Genomic DNA, 19,219 nt, shown 5'->3' with positions numbered 1-19,219 from the left:
GTGGCATGGAGCAAAGATCTGAGTGGAGTTAAATAGAGCAGCCAGCTAACGAATTAACCTCGTCACCTGTGGAAGGAAACTCAGAAGCACCCACCAGAGGAAGTCCATGGACAGAACCAGCAGAAGTACCATTCATGACCACAGGAGGGAGCCCGACAACAGAATTCACAACAGTACCCCCCCTTGAGGAGGGGTCACTGAACCCTCACCAGAGCCCCCAGGCCGACTAGGATGAGCCAAATGAAAGGCACGAACCAGATCGGCAGCATGAACATCAGAGGCAAAAACCCAGGAATTATCTTCCTGACCATAACCCTTCCACTTGACCAGGTACTGGAGTTTCCGTCTCGAAACACGAGAATCCAAAATCTTCTCCACCACATACTCCAACTCCCCCTCAACCAACAGCGGGGAAGGAGGATCAACGGATGGAACCACAGGCGCCACGTATCTCCGCAATAACGACCTATGGAACACATTATGGATGGCAAAAGAAGCAGGAAGGGCCAAACGAAATGACACAGGATTGATAACCTCAGAAATCTTATACAGACCAATGAAACGAGGCTTAAACTTAGGAGAGGAAACCTTCATAGGAACATAACGAGACGACAACCAAACCAAATCCCCAACACGAAGTCGGGGACCTACACAGCGCCGGCGGTTAGCGAAACGTTGAGCCTTCTCCTGGGACAATGTCAAATTGTCCACCACATGAGTCCAAATCTGCTGCAACCTATCCACCACAGTATCTACACCAGGACAGTCCGAAGACTCAACCTGCCCTGAAGAGGAACGAGGATGGAAACCAGAATTGCAGAAAAACTGCGAAACCAAAGTAGCCGAGCTGGCCCGATTATTAAGGGCGAACTCAGCCAACGGCAAAAAGGACACCCAATCATCCTGATCAGCAGAAACAAAGCATCTCAGATAGGTTTCCAAAGTTTGATTAGTTCGTTCGGTTTGGCCATTTGTCTGAGGATGGAAAGCCGAGGAAAAAGACAAATCAATGCCCATCCTTGCACAAAAGGATCGCCAAAACCTCGAAACAAACTGGGAACCTCTGTCAGAAACAATGTTCTCCGGGATACCATGTAAACGAACCACATGCTGGAAAAATAATGGCACCAAATCAGAGGAGGAAGGCAATTTAGACAAAGGTACCAAATGGACCATCTTAGAAAAGCGATCACAAACCACCCAAATGACCGACATCTTTTGAGAGACGGGGAGATCCATAGAAATATGCGTCCAGGGCCTCTTCGGGACCGGCAAGGGCAAAAGCAACCCACTGGCACGAGAACAGCAGGGCTTAGCCCGAGCACAAGTCCCACAGGACTGCACAAAAGAACGCACATCCCGTGACAAAGATCTAGCCACCAAATCTCTGGTACCAAAGATTCCAGGATGCCCAGCCAACACTGAACAATGAATCTCAGAGATAACTCTACTAGTCCATCTATCAGGGACAAACAGTTTCTCCGCTGGGCAACGGTCAGGTCTATCAGCCTGAAATTTTTGCAGCACCGGCCGCAAATCAGGGGAGATGGCAGACAAAATTACCCCCTCTTTGAAAATACCCGCCGGCTCAGGAACACCCGGAGAGTCAGGCACAAAACTCCTTGACAGGGCATCAGCCTTCACATTCTTAGAGCCCGGAAGGTACGAAACCACAAAATCAAAACGGGAGAAAAATAACGACCATCTAGCCTGTCTCGGATTCAACCGTTTGGCAGACTCAAGATAAGTCAAATTCTTGTGATCTGTCAAGACCACCACGCGATGCTTGGCTCCTTCAAGCCAATGACGCCACTCCTCGAATGCCCACTTCATGGCCAACAACTCACGATTACCAACATCATAATTATGCTCAGCAGGCGAAAACTTTCTAGAAAAGAAAGCACATGGCTTCATCACCGAGCCATCAGAACTTCTTTGCGACAAAACAGCCCCTGCTCCAATCTCAGAAGCATCAACCTCAACCTGAAACGGGAGCGAAACATCTGGCTGGCACAACACAGGGGCAGAAGAAAAACGACGCTTCAACTCCTGAAAAGCCTCTACAGCTGCAGAAGACCAATTGACCACATCAGCACCCTTCTGGGTCAAATCAGTCAACGGTTTAGCAACAGTAGAAAAATTAGCGATGAAGCGCCGATAAAAATTAGCAAAGCCCAGGAACTTTTGCAGGCTCTTCACAGATGTCGGCTGAGTCCAATCGTAAATGGCCTGGACTTTAACAGGGTCCATCTCGATAGTAGAAGGGGAAAAAATGAACCCCAAAAATGAAACCTTCTGAACTCCAAAGAGACACTTTGACCCCTTCACAAACAAGGAATTCGCACGAAGGACCTGGAACACCATTCTGACCTGCTTCACATGAGACTCCCAATCATCCGAAAAGACCAAAATATCATCCAAATACACAATCAGGAATTTATCCAGGTACTCTCGGAAGATGTCATGCATAAAGGACTGAAATACTGATGGAGCACTGGAAAGCCCGAATGGCATAACCAGGTACTCAAAATGGCCCTCAGGCGTATTAAATGCTGTTTTCCATTCATCGCCTTGTTTAATACGCACAAGATTATACGCCCCTCGAAGATCTATCTTGGTGAACCAACTAGCCCCTTTAATACGAGCAAACAAATCAGACAGCAACGGCAAAGGATGCTGAAATTTGACTGTAATTTTATTAAGAAGGCGGTAATCAATACAAGGTCTCAAAGAATCATCCTTCTTGGCCACAAAAAAGAACCCTGCTCCTAACGGTGATGAAGACGGGCGAATATGGCCTTTCTCCAAGGATTCCTTTATATAACTCCGCATAGCGGCGTGTTCTGGCACAGATAAATTGAACAATCGGCCCTTAGGAAACTTACTACCAGGAATCAAACTAATCGCACAATCGCAATCCCTATGAGGAGGTAGGGCACTGGCTTTGGGCTCATCAAATACATCCCGATAATCCGACAAAAACTCTGGAACTTCAGAAGGAGTGGAAGATGAAATAGACAAAAATGGAACATCACCATGTACCCCTTGGCAACCCCAGCTGGACACAGACATAGATTTCCAGTCCAATACTGGATTATGAACTTGTAGCCATGGCAACCCCAAAACGACCACATCATGCAGATTATGCAACACCAGAAAGCGGATATCCTCCTGATGTGCAGGACAATTGGTCAATTGGGTCCAGTACTGAGGCTTATTCTTGGCCAAAGGCGTAGCATCAATTCCTCTCAATGGAATAGGATACTGCAAGGGCTCCAAGAAAAAACCACAGCGCCTAGCAAACTCCAAGTCCATCAAATTCAGGGCAGCGCCTGAATCCACAAATGCCATAACAGAATAGGATGACAAAGAGCAAATCAGAGTAACAGACAATAGAAATTTAGACTGTACCGTACCAATGGTGGCAGACCTAGCGAACCGCTTAGTGCGCTTAGGACAATCGGAGATAGCATGAGTGGAATCACCACAGTAAAAACATAGCCCATTCCGACGTCTGTGTTCTTGCCGTTCAGCTCTGGTCAAAGTCCTATCACATTGCATAGGCTCAGGCCCATGCTCAGATAGTACCGCCAAATGGTGCACAGCTTTACGCTCACGCAAGCGTCGATCGATCTGAATGGCCAAGGACATAGACTCATTCAGACCAGCAGGCATGGGAAATCCCACCATGACATCCTTAAGGGCTTCAGAGAGACCCTTTCTGAAGATTGCTGCCAGGGCACATTCATTCCACTGAGTGAGCACAGACCACTTTCTAAACTTCTGACAATATATCTCCGCTTCATCCTGACCCTGACACAGAGCCAGCAAGATTTTCTCTGCCTGATCCACTGAATTAGGTTCGTCATAAAGTAATCCAAGCGCCAGGAAAAACGCATCAACATCACGCAATGCCGGATCCCCTGGCGCAAGGCAAAATGCCCAGTCTTGAGGGTCACCACGTAACAAAGAAATAATGATCTTTACTTGTTGAACAGGGTCACCTGAGGAGCGAGGTTTCAAGGCAAGAAACAATTTACAATTATTTTTGAAATTCAAGAACTTAGATCTATCACCAAAAAACAAATCAGGAATTGGAATCCTAGGCTCTGACATCGGATTCTGAACCACAAAATCTTGAATGTTTTGTACCCTTGTAGTGAGATTATCCATCCAAGAGGACAGACCTTGAATGTCCATGTTTACACCTGTGTCCTGAACCACCCAGAGGTAAAGGGGAAAAGAGAGACAAAATACACTGCAAAGAAAAAAAAATGGTCTCAGAACTTCTCTTATCCCTCTATTGAGATGCATTAGTACTTTGGGCCACCTGTACTGTTATGACCTGGTGGTCAGGACAATAATGGACCTGGTGGTTAAGAGCACACGGAATGACCTGATAGTTACTGATAATAAAGGACGAGCTCTGGCACGTGGGAACTCTGCTGACCGCAATCCCTAATCCTATCAAACACACTAGAAATAGCCGTGGATTGCGCCTAACGCTCCCTATGCAACTCGGCACAGCCTAAGGAACTAGCTAGCCCTGAAGATAGAAAAATAAAGCCTACCTTGCCTCAGAGAAATTCCCCAAAGGAAAAGGCAGCCCCCCACATATAATGACTGTGAGTAAAGATGAAAATACAAACACAGAGATGAAATAGATTTAGCAAAGTGAGGCCCGACTTACTGAATAGACCGAGGATAGGAAAGGTTACCTTGCGGTCAGCACAAAAACCTACAAAAAGACCACGCAGAGGGCGCAAAAAAGACCCTCCGCACCGACTCACGGTGCGGAGGCGCTCCCTCTGCGTCCCAGAGCTTCCAGCAAGCAAGACAACAATAAAAATAGCAAGCTGGACAGAAAAATAGCAAACCAAAGAAATACAAGCTGGAACTTAGCTTCTGCTGGGAAGACAGGTCACAAGAACGATCCAGGAGTGAACTAGACCAATACTGGAACATTGACAGGTGGCATGGAGCAAAGATCTAAGTGGAGTTAAATAGAGCAGCCAGCTAACGAATTAACCTCGTCACCTGTGGAAGGAATCTCAGAAACACCCACCAGAGGAAGTCCATGGACAGAACCAGCCGAAGTTCCATTCATGACCACAGGAGGGAGCCCGACAACAGAATTCACAACAGTGCCCCCCAGGATGTCCGGCTCCAGTGGTCTCTTCAGCTGTCCGCCTCTGACTCTTTTCAGACTTCGCTTTTTCAATTCCATGTAATACACGATCAGAGTAAAGCCCCAAGATTAATGGGTCCACAAGGGGCACCCGTCATCCCAGGACACCACGTAAACCTGAAATCATCCTCCTCAAATGATTGGGGTCCACAGGAACCAGCATGAGAAATATCCCGGGGACACGACACTCCAGTGCGGATACTGGGAACCAGCAGCACTAGAAATGGGTGCAACTGGGACAGGAGATGTCCGCCCTCCGGTCCGCAGTGTCGTTCTCTCTCATTTCTATCCACTATCTACAGACGTGGGCAAAATTGTCATTACTCTTCTGGTAAAGAGAACCCCACCGGTCACTGTAATCACCTGGAACTGACATTCATTTTTAATGTAAATTTCCGGAATAAATTTCCTTTTTTTTTGCTTCTGAATTTTGGTTCTACAGAAAATTTGAAAAAGAACAAACTATTGAGAATATCCTGACAGAAATGACGGTTCCTTCACGGGATATTCTGTTGTGTGACCTTGTGAGGCAATGGCTTCTCACAGATGACTTCTGCCCCGTCCTCAGGTATTTTGGCCGACTTCTCCTGAGTAGACGACTCCTTGTGTCTCAGATGTGGTGGAGGTGTCTTCTCCAGACTGCAGGTCTCTGCTCCTTCCACAGATGTTCTGCAGAACTTAGATCAGGTCTCACAGAAGCCTCTTTAGAGTCCGATGCTTCGCTCTCAGCCATTCCTGGATGGTTTTAGATGTGTTTTGGGTCATTGTTCAGTTGGAGGAGCCATGATCTGTAGCTCAGACTGATCTTTCTGACACTCGGTGGCACATTGCGCTCTAGAATACCTCAACAGTCTTGAGATTTCATTGTACCCTGCACAGATTCTAGACACCATGTGCCAGATGCATCAAAGCAGCCCCAGAACATAGCAGAGCCTCCTCCTTGTTTCACAGGAGGTACAATGTTCTCTTCTTTGCTTCATTTCTGTGTCTGTGAACATAGAGGTGACGTGAGGCCACAAATCTCCAGTTTATTCTCCTCTGCCCACAGGACGTTCTCCCAGAAGCTTTATGGCTTGTTAATATGAATTTATGTAAATTCCAGTGTCACATTTTATGATTTGGTTTCATCCGTTGTTTCCTCCTTGGTTGTCTTCCATGAAGTCCACTTTGGTCCTGACAGCGTGGGATGGCGGGACCTGACACTAGTGGACCTGGACCTTGGAGATCACCTCTAACCTCTTCAGACGTTGTTCTTGGCTCTGTGGTTCCCATTCATATTATCCATCTCTTCAATCAGTCATCAGTTTCATCTTGCAGCCTCTAGTAACAGGAAGATCCAGATGTGGAGACATCTTGTCGCCTTTCCCATGCTTGTCTATGATGTTTTCTATAGTCTCCCGAGACAACTCTCTCCTCAGCTCTCTTAGCTCCATGCTCAGTGTTGTACACACCATGATACCAAACAGCACAGTGACTACTTTTCACCCTGTAAATAGGCGACTGACTGATTACAAGTTTGTAGGCACACGGGATACTAATTACAGGACACACCAGAGGTTCATATGTCCCTAGGGTCAAATCATTTTCATTCTTTTCTAGGAAAACCATTGTTGTCCAGGACATTTTCATTAGTTTTCTTCATTTTTTATTTTTCTGTTGAACCAAAACTCAAAAGTCTGATTCTCATTATTGTCAGTACATTTATATTGAAAATTACTCTTGTCCATTTCTGTGACCACTGTGGGGTTTTCCTACTTTAACTGAAGATAACAACAATTTTCTCCATGTGAGAATTTATCTATTATCTATCTATCATCTATCTATTATCTATGATCTATTATAATAATAAGAACAATAATAATAATAATCTTTATTTTTATATAGCGCTAACATATTCCACAGCACTTTATAGTTTTGACACATTATCATCACTGTCCCCAATGGGGCTCACAATCTACAGTCCCTATCAGTATGTGTTTGGAATGTGGGAGGAAACAGGAGAACCCGGAGGAAACCCACGCAAACACGGAGAGAACATACAAACTCCTTGCATCTATCTATAATCTGTCTATTATCTATCTATTATCTATCTATCCATTATCTATCTACTATCTATCTATTATCTATGTGCCAGTAGCCACGATTGCATGCCACTATCCATCCCTGTCTGCTACTATCATCACTGTCGCCAATGGGGCTCACAATCTACAGTCCCTATCAGTATGTGTTTGGAATGTGGGAGGAAACAGGTGAACCCGGAGGAAACTAATGCAAACACGGGGAGAACATACAAACTCCTTGCATCTATCTATAATCTGTCTATATCTATCTATTATCTATGTGCCAGTAGCCACAATTGCATGCCACTATCCATCCCTGTCTGCCACTATCCATCCCTGTCTGCCACTCTCCATCCCTGTCTGCCACTATCCATCACTGTCTGCCACTATCCATCTGTTGTGAATTCCGCTCTTGGGCTCCCTCCGGTGGTTGTAAGTGGCACTTTTGTAAGTTCTGCTCTTGGGCTCCCTCTAGTGGTTTTAAGTGGAATGGCTGCTCCTTGGATTTAGCAGTCAGCAGCTGCTTCAACTGATTGTCTATTCTGCTCGGCTATTTAGCCTGGCTCTTTCCTTCAGCTTGTGCCACTTGTCAATGGTTCCTGGTTGGATTCACATCTCTGCTTGGATTTCCCTGATATCCTGATCAGTTCAGCAAAGATAATTCCTTGCTTTGCTCTTTTCTGTCCACATGTTGTGGACTTAATTGTTTTGTACATTCTATGTTTTTGTCCAGCTTGTCAGTATGGATTTCAGTATGGATTTATTCAGTTAAGCTGGAAGCTTTGGGAGGCAGATTTACCCTCCACACCTTTAGTCAGGTGTGGAGATTTTTGTTAACTCTGTGTGGATTTTTCTAGTTTTTAATACTGACCACACAGTATTCTGTCCTGTCCTATCTATCTAGCTAGACTGGCCTCCTTTGCTACATCCTGGTTTCATTCTACGTATGTCTTTTCCCTCTCCACTCACAGTCATTACTTGTGGGGGGCTATCTGTCCTTTGGGGATTTTCTCTGAGGCAAGATAGCTTTCCTGTTTCTATCTTTAGGGGTAGTTAGTTCTCAGGCTGTGACGAGGTGTCTAGGGAGTGACAGGAACATCCCACGGCTACTTCTAGTGTTGTGTTGAGCTTAGGAACTGCGGTCAGTACAGGTACTACCTCCTTCAGAGCTCGTCCCATGTTGCTCCTAAACCACCAGTTCATAACAGTACAAGTGGCCGAAAATGAATTAAATGCATCTCAAAAGAAGGAAAAAAAAATTCTGAGCCATTTTTTTTTCTGCACTCTGTTTTGTCTTTTTTTTCCTCTTAATCTCTGGGTGGTTCAGGATTTTGGCGCTGGCATGGATGTTCAGGGTTTGTTTTCTCGTGTGGATCAACTTGCCGCAAGAGTACAGAGTATCCAAGATTATGTTGTCCAGACTCCGGCTTTAGAGCCTAGAATTCCTACTCCTGATTTGTTTTTTGGGGACAGATCCAAGTTTTTGAACTTTAAAAATAACTGCAAATTTTTTTTTTTGCTTTGAAACCCCGTTCTTCTGGTGATCCCATTCAGCAAGTTAAAATCATCATATCCTTGCTGCGTGGTGACCCTCAGGACTGGGTATTCTCCCTTGAATCAGGGGATTCGGCATTGCTGAATGTAGATGCATTTTTTCAAGCGCTCGGATTATTGTATGACGAACCTAATTCCGTGGATCATGCAGAAAAAACCCTGTTGGCCCTGTGTCAAGGTCAGGAAGCGGCAGAATTATACTGCCAGAAATTTAGAAAATGGTCTGTGCTCACTAAATGGAATGAGGATGCTCTGGCTGCAATTTTCAGTAAAGGTCTTTCTGAAGCCCTTAACCCCTTCGCGACATGCGCCGTACTAGTACTGCGCTGCCGGCACTGCATTTGTGCCAGCAGCAGTACTAGTACGGCGCACCGATCACCGCGGTCTCGCGCTGAGCGCCGCGGTGATCGGGTGCGGGTGTCAGCTGTATATGACAGCTGACACCCCGCAGCAATGCCCACGATCGGCGGTAGCGCCGATCGCGGGCATTTAACCCCTCTGATGCCGCTGTCAGTAGTGACAGCGGCATAGAGGGGGATCTGTTATGACCCCAATGGCGAGGGTCTCAGAGGAACGTGGAAGTCTGCAAGATACAAAAATCCAGCTCATAGGGCAGTGGTAACTGGGTTGACCATATATCTACTCCTAACGCCAACACTAGAAGTAGCCGGGGGTCATACCTACGTTGATCCTAGATGACTCGCGCCAGCCGGAGAATCTAAATACCCCTAGTAGAGGAAAACAAAGACCTCTCTTGCCTCCAGAGAAAGGGACCCCAAAGCAGGATAGAAGCCCCCCACAAATAATAACGGTGAGGTAAGAGGAAATGACAAACACAGAAATGAACCAGGTTTAGCACAGAGAGGCCCGCTAACTAATAGCAGAATATAGAAAGGTAACTTATATGGTCAACAAAAAACCCTATCAAAAATCCACACTGGAAATTCAAGAACCCCCGAACCGTCTAACGGTCCGGGGGGAGAACACCAGCGCCCTAGAGCTTCCAGCAAAAGTCAGGATACAGATTAGGAACAAGCTGGACAAAAATACAAAACCAAAAACAAATAGCAAAAAGCAAAGTAAATGACTTAGCTGAAAAACCGGACCAGGATCAGTAGACAAGAGCACAGCAGATTAGCTCTGATAACTACGTTGCCAGGCATAGAACTGAGTGTCCAGGGAGCTTATAAAGCAACGCCCCTAACTAACGACCCAGGTGCGGATAAAAGGAAAGACAGAAAAACCAGAGTCAAAAAACTAGTAACCACTAGAGGGAGCCAAAAAGCAAATTCACAACAGTACCCCCCCCTTAGTGAGGGGTCACCGAACCCTCACCACGACCACCAGGGCGATCAGGATGAGCGGCATGAAAGGCACGAACTAAATCGGCCGCATGAACATCAGAGGCGACCACCCAGGAATTATCCTCCTGACCATAGCCCTTCCACTTGACCAGGTACTGAAGTCTTCGCCTGGAGAGGCGAGAATCCAAGATCTTCTCCACCACGTACTCCAACTCGCCCTCAACCAACACCGGAGCAGGAGGCTCAGCAGAAGGAACTACAGGCACAACGTACCGCCGCAACAAGGACCTATGAAATACATTGTGAATAGCAAACGACACAGGAAGATCCAGACGAAAAGATACAGGATTAAGGATTTCCAATATCTTGTAAGGACCAATAAAACGAGGTTTAAATTTGGGAGAGGAGACCTTCATAGGAACAAAGCGGGAAGAAAGCCATACCAAATCCCCAACGCGTAGTCGGGGACCCACACCGCGGCGGCGGTTGGCAAAGCGCTGAGCCCTCTCCTGTGACAACTTCAAGTTGTCCACCACATGATTCCAGATCCGCTGCAACCTATCCACCACAGAATCCACCCCAGGACAGTCAGAAGACTCCACATGACCTGAAGAAAAGCGAGGATGGAAACCAGTGTTGCAGAAAAAAGGCGAAACCAAGGTGGCGGAACTAGCCCGATTATTAAGGGCAAACTCAGCCAACGGCAAGAATGTCACCCAATCGTCCTGATCAGCAGAGACAAAACACCTCAAATAAGCCTCCAAAGTCTGATTGGTTCGCTCCGTCTGTCCATTAGTCTGAGGATGGAAAGCAGAGGAAAACGACAAATCAATGCCCATCCTACTACAAAAGGATCGCCAGAACCTGGAAACGAACTGGGATCCTCTATCTGACACAATATTCTCAGGGATGCCGTGCAAACGAACCACGTTCTGGAAAAACACAGGAACCAGATCGGAAGAGGAAGGCAGCTTAGGCAAAGGAACCAAATGGACCATCTTGGAGAAGCGATCACATATCACCCAGATAACAGACATGCCCTGAGATAGCGGAAGATCAGAAATGAAATCCATGGAGATATGTGTCCAAGGTCTCTTCGGGACAGGCAAGGGCAAGAGCAACCCGCTGGCACGAGAACAGCAAGGCTTAGCTCTAGCACAAGTCCCACAGGACTGCACAAATGACCGCACATCCCTTGACAAAGAAGGCCACCAAAAGGACCTGGCCACCAGATCTCTGGTGCCAAAAATTCCCGGGTGACCTGCCAACACCGAGGAATGAACCTCGGAAATGACTCTGCTGGTCCACTTATCCGGAACAAACAGTCTGTCAGGTGGACAAGACTCAGGCCTATCAGCTTGAAATCTCTGCAACACACGTCGCAGATCCGGAGAAATAGCTGATAAGATAACTCCATCCTTAAGAATACCAACAGGATCAGCGACTCCAGGAGCATCAGGCACAAAGCTCCTAGAAAGAGCATCGGCCTTCACATTCTTTGAACCTGGTAAATACGAGACAACAAAATCAAAGCGGGAGAAAAACAATGACCAGCGGGCCTGTCTCGGATTAAGGCGTTTAGCAGACTCGAGATACATCAGATTTTTGTGATCAGTCAAGACCACCACACGATGCTTAGCAAATGACAGATCCATAAGACTCAGGGCAGCACCTGAATCTACAAACGCCATGACAGGATAAGACGACAGTGAGCAAATCAAAGTTACAGACAGAATAAATTTAGGTTGCAAATTTCCAGCGGTGACCGGACCAACAACCTTAGCTATACGTTTAGAGCATGCTGAGATAACATGTGTAGAATCACCACAGTAGTAGCACAAGCCATTCCGGCGTCTATGAATTTTCCGCTCATTTCTGGTCAGGATTCTATCACATTGCATTAAATCAGGTGTCTGTTCAGACAACACCATGAGGGAATTTGCGGTTTTTCTATCACATTGCACCGAATTAGGTGTCTGTTCAGACAACACCATGAGGGAATTTGCGGTCTTGCGCTCCCGCAATCGCCGGTCAATTTGAATAGCCAGTGCCATAGCATCATTCAGACCTGTGGGAATGGGAAAACCCACCATAACATCTTTAATGGCATCAGAAAGACCATTTCTAAAATTAGCGGCCAGTGCACAGTCGTTCCAATGTGTCAGCACGGACCATTTCCGAAATTTTTGGCAATACACTTCAGCCTCGTCCTGCCCCTGAGACATAGCCAGCAGGGCCTTTTCTGCCTGAATCTCAAGATTGGGTTCCTCATAAAGTAAACCGAGCGCCAGAAAAAACGCATCAATATCAGCCAATGCCGGATCTCCTGGCGCCAGCGAAAAAGCCCAATCTTGAGGGTCACCCCGTAAGAACGAAATAACAATTTTTACTTGCTGAGCGGAGTCTCCAGATGAACAGGGTCTCAGGGACAAAAACAATTTACAATTATTCTTGAAATTCCTAAACTTAAACCTGTCTCCGGAAAACAGTTCAGGAATCGGTATCTTAGGTTCTGACCCAGGACTTCTGATAACATAATCTTGTAAGCCCTGCACACGAGTAGCCAGCTGGTCCACACTTGTAATCAAGGTCTGGACATTCATGTCTGCAGCAAGCATAAGCCACTCTGAGGTAAAGGGGATGAAGAAAAAAAAAAAAAAAAAAAAATGAGAGAGGAGAAAAAAAAAAACTCAGAATCTTCTTTCTTATAATCCCTCTTTTGCAATGCATTAAACATTTAATATAGGCCTGGCAAACTGTTATGACCCCAATGGCGAGGGTCTCAGAGGAACGTGGAAGTCTGCAAGATACAAAAATCCAGCTCATAGGGCAGTGGTAACTGGGTTGACCATATATCTACTCCTAACGCCAACACTAGAAGTAGCCGGGGGTCATACCTACGTTGATCCTAGATGACTCGCGCCAGCCGGAGAATCTAAATACCCCTAGTAGAGGAAAACAAAGACCTCTCTTGCCTCCAGAGAAAGGGACCCCAAAGCAGGATAGAAGCCCCCCACAAATAATAACGGTGAGGTAAGAGGAAATGACAAACACAGAAATGAACCAGGTTTAGCACAGAGAGGCCCGCTAACTAATAGCAGAATATAGAAAGGTAACTTATATGGTCAACAAAAAACCCTATCAAAAATCCACACTGGAAATTCAAGAACCCCCGAACCGTCTAACGGTCCGGGGGGAGAACACCAGCGCCCTAGAGCTTCCAGCAAAAGTCAGGATACAGATTAGGAACAAGCTGGACAAAAATACAAAACCAAAAACAAATAGCAAAAAGCAAAGTAAATGACTTAGCTGAAAAACCGGACCAGGATCAGTAGACAAGAGCACAGCAGATTAGCTCTGATAACTACGTTGCCAGGCATAGAACTGAGTGTCCAGGGAGCTTATAAAGCAACGCCCCTAACTAACGACCCAGGTGCGGATAAAAGGAAAGACAGAAAAACCAGAGTCAAAAAACTAGTAACCACTAGAGGGAGCCAAAAAGCAAATTCACAACAGGGATCGCGCAGGGACGGGGGCTCCCTGCGCTCTCCCACCGGAGAAACGCGATGAGATCGCATTGCTCCGGTGACCCGGAAGGAGTCCCCGGATCCAAGATGGCCGCCGGACTCCTTCCGGGTCATGAAATGATATGGCTAGCCGGCGCCTGCTGAGAGTAGGCGCCGGAAAGCCACCTAAGCTTGTGTGTCAGATCGTTGATCTGACAGAGTGCTATGCACACTGTCAGATCAGCGATCTGATCTAATACAGTGATGTCCCACCCTGGGACAATGGTAGAAAGTAAAAAAAAAAAAAAAATAGAATGTGTAAAAAAAAATAAAAAAATCGCCAAATAAAGAAAAAAAAAATTTCCCAGTAAATCCATTTATTTATGTAAATTAAAAAAAACAATAAAAGTACACATATTTGGTATCGCCGCGTCCGTAACGACCCGCTCTATAAAACTATCCCACTAGTTAACCCCTTCAGTGAACACCGCAAAAAAAAACAAAAAAAAAGCAAGGCAAAAAACATTGCTTTATTATCATACAGGCGAACAAAAAGTGGAATAACACGCGATCAAAACGACGGATATAAATAACCATGGTACCGCTGAAAACGTCATCTTGTCCCGCAAAAAAAAGCTGCCATACAGCGTCATCAGCAGAAAAATAAAAAAGTTATAGCTCTCAGAATAAAGCGATGCAAAAACAATTATTTTTTTATATAAAATAGTTTTTATTGTGTAAAAGCGCCAAAACATAAAAAAATGATATAAATGAGGTATCGCTGTAATCGTACTGACCTGAAGAATAAAGCATCTTTATCAATTTTACCACACGTGGAACGGTATAAACGCCCCCCCTAAAAGAATTTCAGGAATTGCTGGTTTTTGTTCATTCCGTCTCATAAAAATCGGAATAAAAAGCGATCAAAAAATGTCATCTGCCCGAAAATTATACCAATAAAAACGTCAACTCGTCCCGCAAAAAACAAGATCTAACATGACTCTGTGGGCCAAAATATGGATAAATTATAGCTCTCAAAATGTGGTGATGCAAAAACTATTTTTTGCAATAAAAAGCGTCTTTTAGTGTGTGACGGCTGCCAACCCTAAAAATCTGCCAAAAAAACCGCTATAAAAGTAAATCAAACCCCCTTCATCATCCCCTTAGTTAGGGAAAAATAATAAAATGTAAAAAAAATGTATTTATTTCCATTTTCCCATTAGGGTTAGGGTTAGGGCTAGGGTTAGGGCTAGGGTTAGGGCTAGGGTTAGGGTTAGGGTTGGGGTTGGGGTTGGGGCTAGGGTTAGTGTTACCATTGGAATTAGGGTTAGGGGTGTTGTTGGATTAGGGTTTCAGTTATAATTGGGGGTTTCCACTGTTTAGACACATCAGGGGCTCTCCAAACGCGACATGGCGTCCTATCTCAATTCCAGCCAATTCTGCTTTGAAAAACTAAAACAGTGCTCCTTCCCTTCCGAGTTCTCCGGTGCGCCCAAACAGTGGTTCCCCCCAACATATGGGGTATCAGTGTTCTCAGGGCAAGTTGGACAACAACTTTTGGGGTCCAATTTGTCCTGTTACCCTTGGGAAAAAAAAAACCTGGGGGCTAAAATATCATTTTTGTGGAAAAAAAATATATTTTTTATTTTCACGGCTCTGCGTTATAAACTGTAGTGAAACACTTGTTGGTTCAAAGCTCTCACAACACATCTAGATAAGTTCCTTGGGGGGTCTAGTTTCCAATATGGGGTCACTTGTGGGGGGTTTCTACTGTTTGGGTACATCAGGGGCTCTGCAAATGCAACATGACACCTGCAGACCAATCCATCTAAGTCTGCATTTCAAACGGCGCTCCTTCCCTTCCGAGCTCTGCCATGCACCCAAACAGTGGTTCCCCCCAACATATGGGGTATCAGCGTACTCAGGACAAATTGGACAATAACTTTTGTGGTCCAATTTCTCCTGTTACCCTTGGCGGGAAAAAAAATTGCGGGCTAAAACATCATTTTGTGGAAAGAAAAAATTATTTTTTAATTTTCACACTGCTACATTCTAAACTTTAGTGAAACAATTGGGGGTTAAAAGTGCTCTGTTAAGGCACGTCAGGGGCTCTCCAAATGCGACATGGGTTCCGATCTCAATTCCAGCCAATTTTGCATTGAAAAGTCAAATGGCACTCCTTCCCTTCCGAGCTCTGCCATGCGCTCAAACAGTGGTTTATCCCCATATATGAAGTATCGGCGTACTCTGGTCAAATTGCAAAACAACTTTTGGGGTCCAATTTATCCTGTTACCCTTGGGGAAAAAAAATTGGGGGCAAAAAGATCATTTTTTGTGAAAATTAATAAGAATTTTTTTTTACGGCTCTACATTATAAACTTCTGTGAAGCACGTGGAGGTTCAAAGTGCTCACCACACATCTAGATTAGTTCCTTAGAGGGTCTACTTTCCAAAATGGTGTCATTTGTGGGGGTTTCCACTGTTTAGGCACATCAGGGGCTCTCCAATCGTGACATGGGCTCCGATCTCAATTCCAGCAAATCTTGCATTGGAAAGTCAAATGGCGCTCCTTTCCTTCCGAGCTCTGACATGTGCCCAAACAGTGGTTTACCCCCACATATGGGGTATCGGCATAATCAGGACAAATTGTACAACGACTTTTGTGGTCCAATTTCTCCTGTTACCCTTGGTAAAATGAAACAAATTCGACCTGAAGTAAAAATTTTGGGAAAAAAAAGTTAAATGTTAATTTTTTTTTAAACATTCAAAAAATTCCTGTGAAGCACCTGAAGGGTTAATAAACTTTTTGAATGTGGTTTTGAGTACCTTGAGGCCGGCGTCACACTTGCGAGTTTTACGGATGTAAGAGCGCAGAAACTACGTCCGTAAAACTCGCAAAAAATACGGCACAATTATTCTCTATGCCCCTGCTCCTATCTGCCGTATTAAACTGATCCGTATTATACGGCTTTCTACGGCCGTAGAAAATCGCAGCATGCTGCGTTTGTCACCGTATTGCGCAAATAAATCGTCAATGAAAGTCTATGGAAGCCTGAAAAATATGGATTACACACGGACCAGCAGTGTGACTTGCGAGGAATATGCAGCGCTGTTAGAGAGAAAAGCCGGTAATTCAGCGCTGTGTACAGTAAAATCACACTGACAGCTTACAATAGAATAGGTAGAATAAATGTGTACACATAGAATAGGTATATATATATATATATATATATATATATATATGTCATTGAGACACATATATGTATATATATTAATATTTCATCCAGCGCGATATAGCAGAAAGCCGGTAATTCAATTACCGGCTTTTGCTATCTCCTTCCTAAAACCCGACATGATATGAGACATGATTACATACAGTAAACCATCTCATATCACCATTTTTTTTGCATATTCCACACTACTAATGTTAGTAGTGTGTATATGCAAAATTTGGCCGTTCTAGCTAGTAAATTAAGGGGTTAAATGGCGGAAAAAATTGTCGTGGGCTCCCGCACAATTTTCTCCGCCAGAGTAGTAAAGCCAGTGACTGAGGGCAGATATTAATAGCCTGGAGAGGGTCCATGGTTATTGCCCCCCCCTGGCTAAAAACACCTGCCCCCAGCCACCCCAGAAAAGGCACATCTGGAAGATGCGCCTATTCTGGCACTTGGCCACTCTCTTCCCATTCCCGTGTAGCGGTGGGATATGGGGTAATGAAGGGTTAATGTCACCTTGCTAATGCAGGATGCTCATTTCTGCAAAACCCCGGCGAATGAAGCTAAATATAGATCAATGACCTATATTTAGCTTCATTTGCGGTGAGGCGCCCTCTGCTGGCTGTTCCTAGATCGTGGGAACTTTCCTAGAAAGCTCCCTGGCTCGAGTTCATATGAGGACAACCAGCAGAGGGCGCCTCTTATGATCTCGAGCCTGGGAGCTTTCTAGGAAAGTTCCCACGATCAAGGAACAGCCAGCAGAGGGCGCCTCACCGCAAATGAAGCTAAATATAGGACATTGACCTATATTTAGCTTCATTCGCCGGGGTTTTGCAGAAATGAGCATCCTGCATTAGCAAAGCTCGTGTCTGCAAAATATTTTAACCCCTTCAGATGGATCTACATCGTTGGACGTGACAGATCCTCGGAAGGTATGTATATTGTTGGTTTATTATTTTTTTTTAATTTACAGATCGAGGGTCTTCAGTGAGTGGATTGAGAGTAGAATAAATTAATACAACAGCCTTTGTGATTTTTTCAATAAATTAATTTTTAATAATGTGTGTGTTTTTTTTTAACCCTTTACTAGTATTGGATTAATAATGGATAGGTGTCATAATTGACGCCTCTCCATTATTAATTAGGCTTAATGTCAACTTACAATAGCAAGGTGACATTAACCCTTCATTACCCCATATCCCGCCGCTACACGGGAATGGGAAGAGAGTGGCCAAGTGCCGGAATAGGCGCATCTTCCAGATGTGCCTTTTCTGGGGTGGCTGGGGGCAGATGTTTTTAGCCGGGGGGGGGGGGGGAGGGGCCAATAACCATGGACCCTCTCCAGGCTATTAATATCTGCCCTCAGTCACTGGCTTTAGTACTCTGGCGGAGAAAATTGTGCGGGAGCCCACGCCAATTTTTTCCGCCATTTAACCCCTTAATTTACTAGCTAGAACGGCCAAATTTTGCACATACACACTACTAACATTAGTAGTGTGGAATATGCAAAACAAATGGTGATATCAGATGGTTTACTGTATGTAATCATGTCTCATATCATGTCGGGTTTAGGAAGGAGAAAGCAAAAGCCGGCAATGGAATTACCGGCTTTCTGCTATCTCGCGCTGTATGAAGTAATAATATATATACATATATGTGTCTCCCTGACATATATATATATGTAGAGAGAGAGAGAGAGAGAGAGACAGTATATATGTTTTTTTTTTTTTAACACATGGATCCCTTGTATAGCCGTATGTCGGTTTTGCAAGCCTGCGATAAAAACACGCATTACGGCTGCCATACGGATTACATACGGAGGATGCCATGCGCAAAAAACGGTGACACACCCTGCCTATGGAGGAGCTACGGACCACTATTTTCGGGACTTTTCAGCGTATTACGGCCGAAATATACGGACCGTATTTTCATACGCTGTGTGTGACGCCGGCCTGAGTGGTGCAGTTTTTAGAATGGTGTCACTTTTGGGCATTTTCTGTCATATAGACCCCTCAAAGTCACTTTAAGTGTGAGGTGGTCCGTAAAAAAATGGTTTTGCAAATTTTGTTGCAAAAATGAGAAATTGCTGGTCAACTTTTAACCCTTATAACTCCCTAACAAAAAAAATTATGTTTCCAAAATTGTGCTGATGTACAGCAGACATGTGGGAAATGTTGTTTATTAACTATATTGTGTGATATAACTCTCTAATTTAATGGCATAAAAACTAAAAGTTTGAAAATTGCTAATATTTCATAATTTCTGACAAATTTTTGTTTTTTTCACAAATAAATGCAAGTCATATCGAAGAAGTTTTACCACTTTCATGAAGTACAATATGTCACGAGAAAACAATGCCAGAATCACCAAGATCCGTTGAAGCGTTTCAGAG

General features: G+C 44.7%; 1 pseudogene; it reads left to right on the top strand.

Annotated features, from left to right (window-relative positions):
• Positions 1-6,423, top strand: part of LOC138657289 (uncharacterized) — a 36,728-nt pseudogene extending 30,305 nt beyond the window's left edge.
• Positions 6,424-19,219: the final 12,796 nt, after the last annotated feature.

The sequence above is a fragment of the Ranitomeya imitator genome, chromosome 1, assembly GCF_032444005.1.
Source record: "Ranitomeya imitator isolate aRanImi1 chromosome 1, aRanImi1.pri, whole genome shotgun sequence".
Taxonomy (NCBI): domain Eukaryota; kingdom Metazoa; phylum Chordata; class Amphibia; order Anura; family Dendrobatidae; genus Ranitomeya; species Ranitomeya imitator.
Note: the sequence above shows the minus strand (reverse complement) of the source record. Positions and strands in the feature narration are given on the sequence as shown.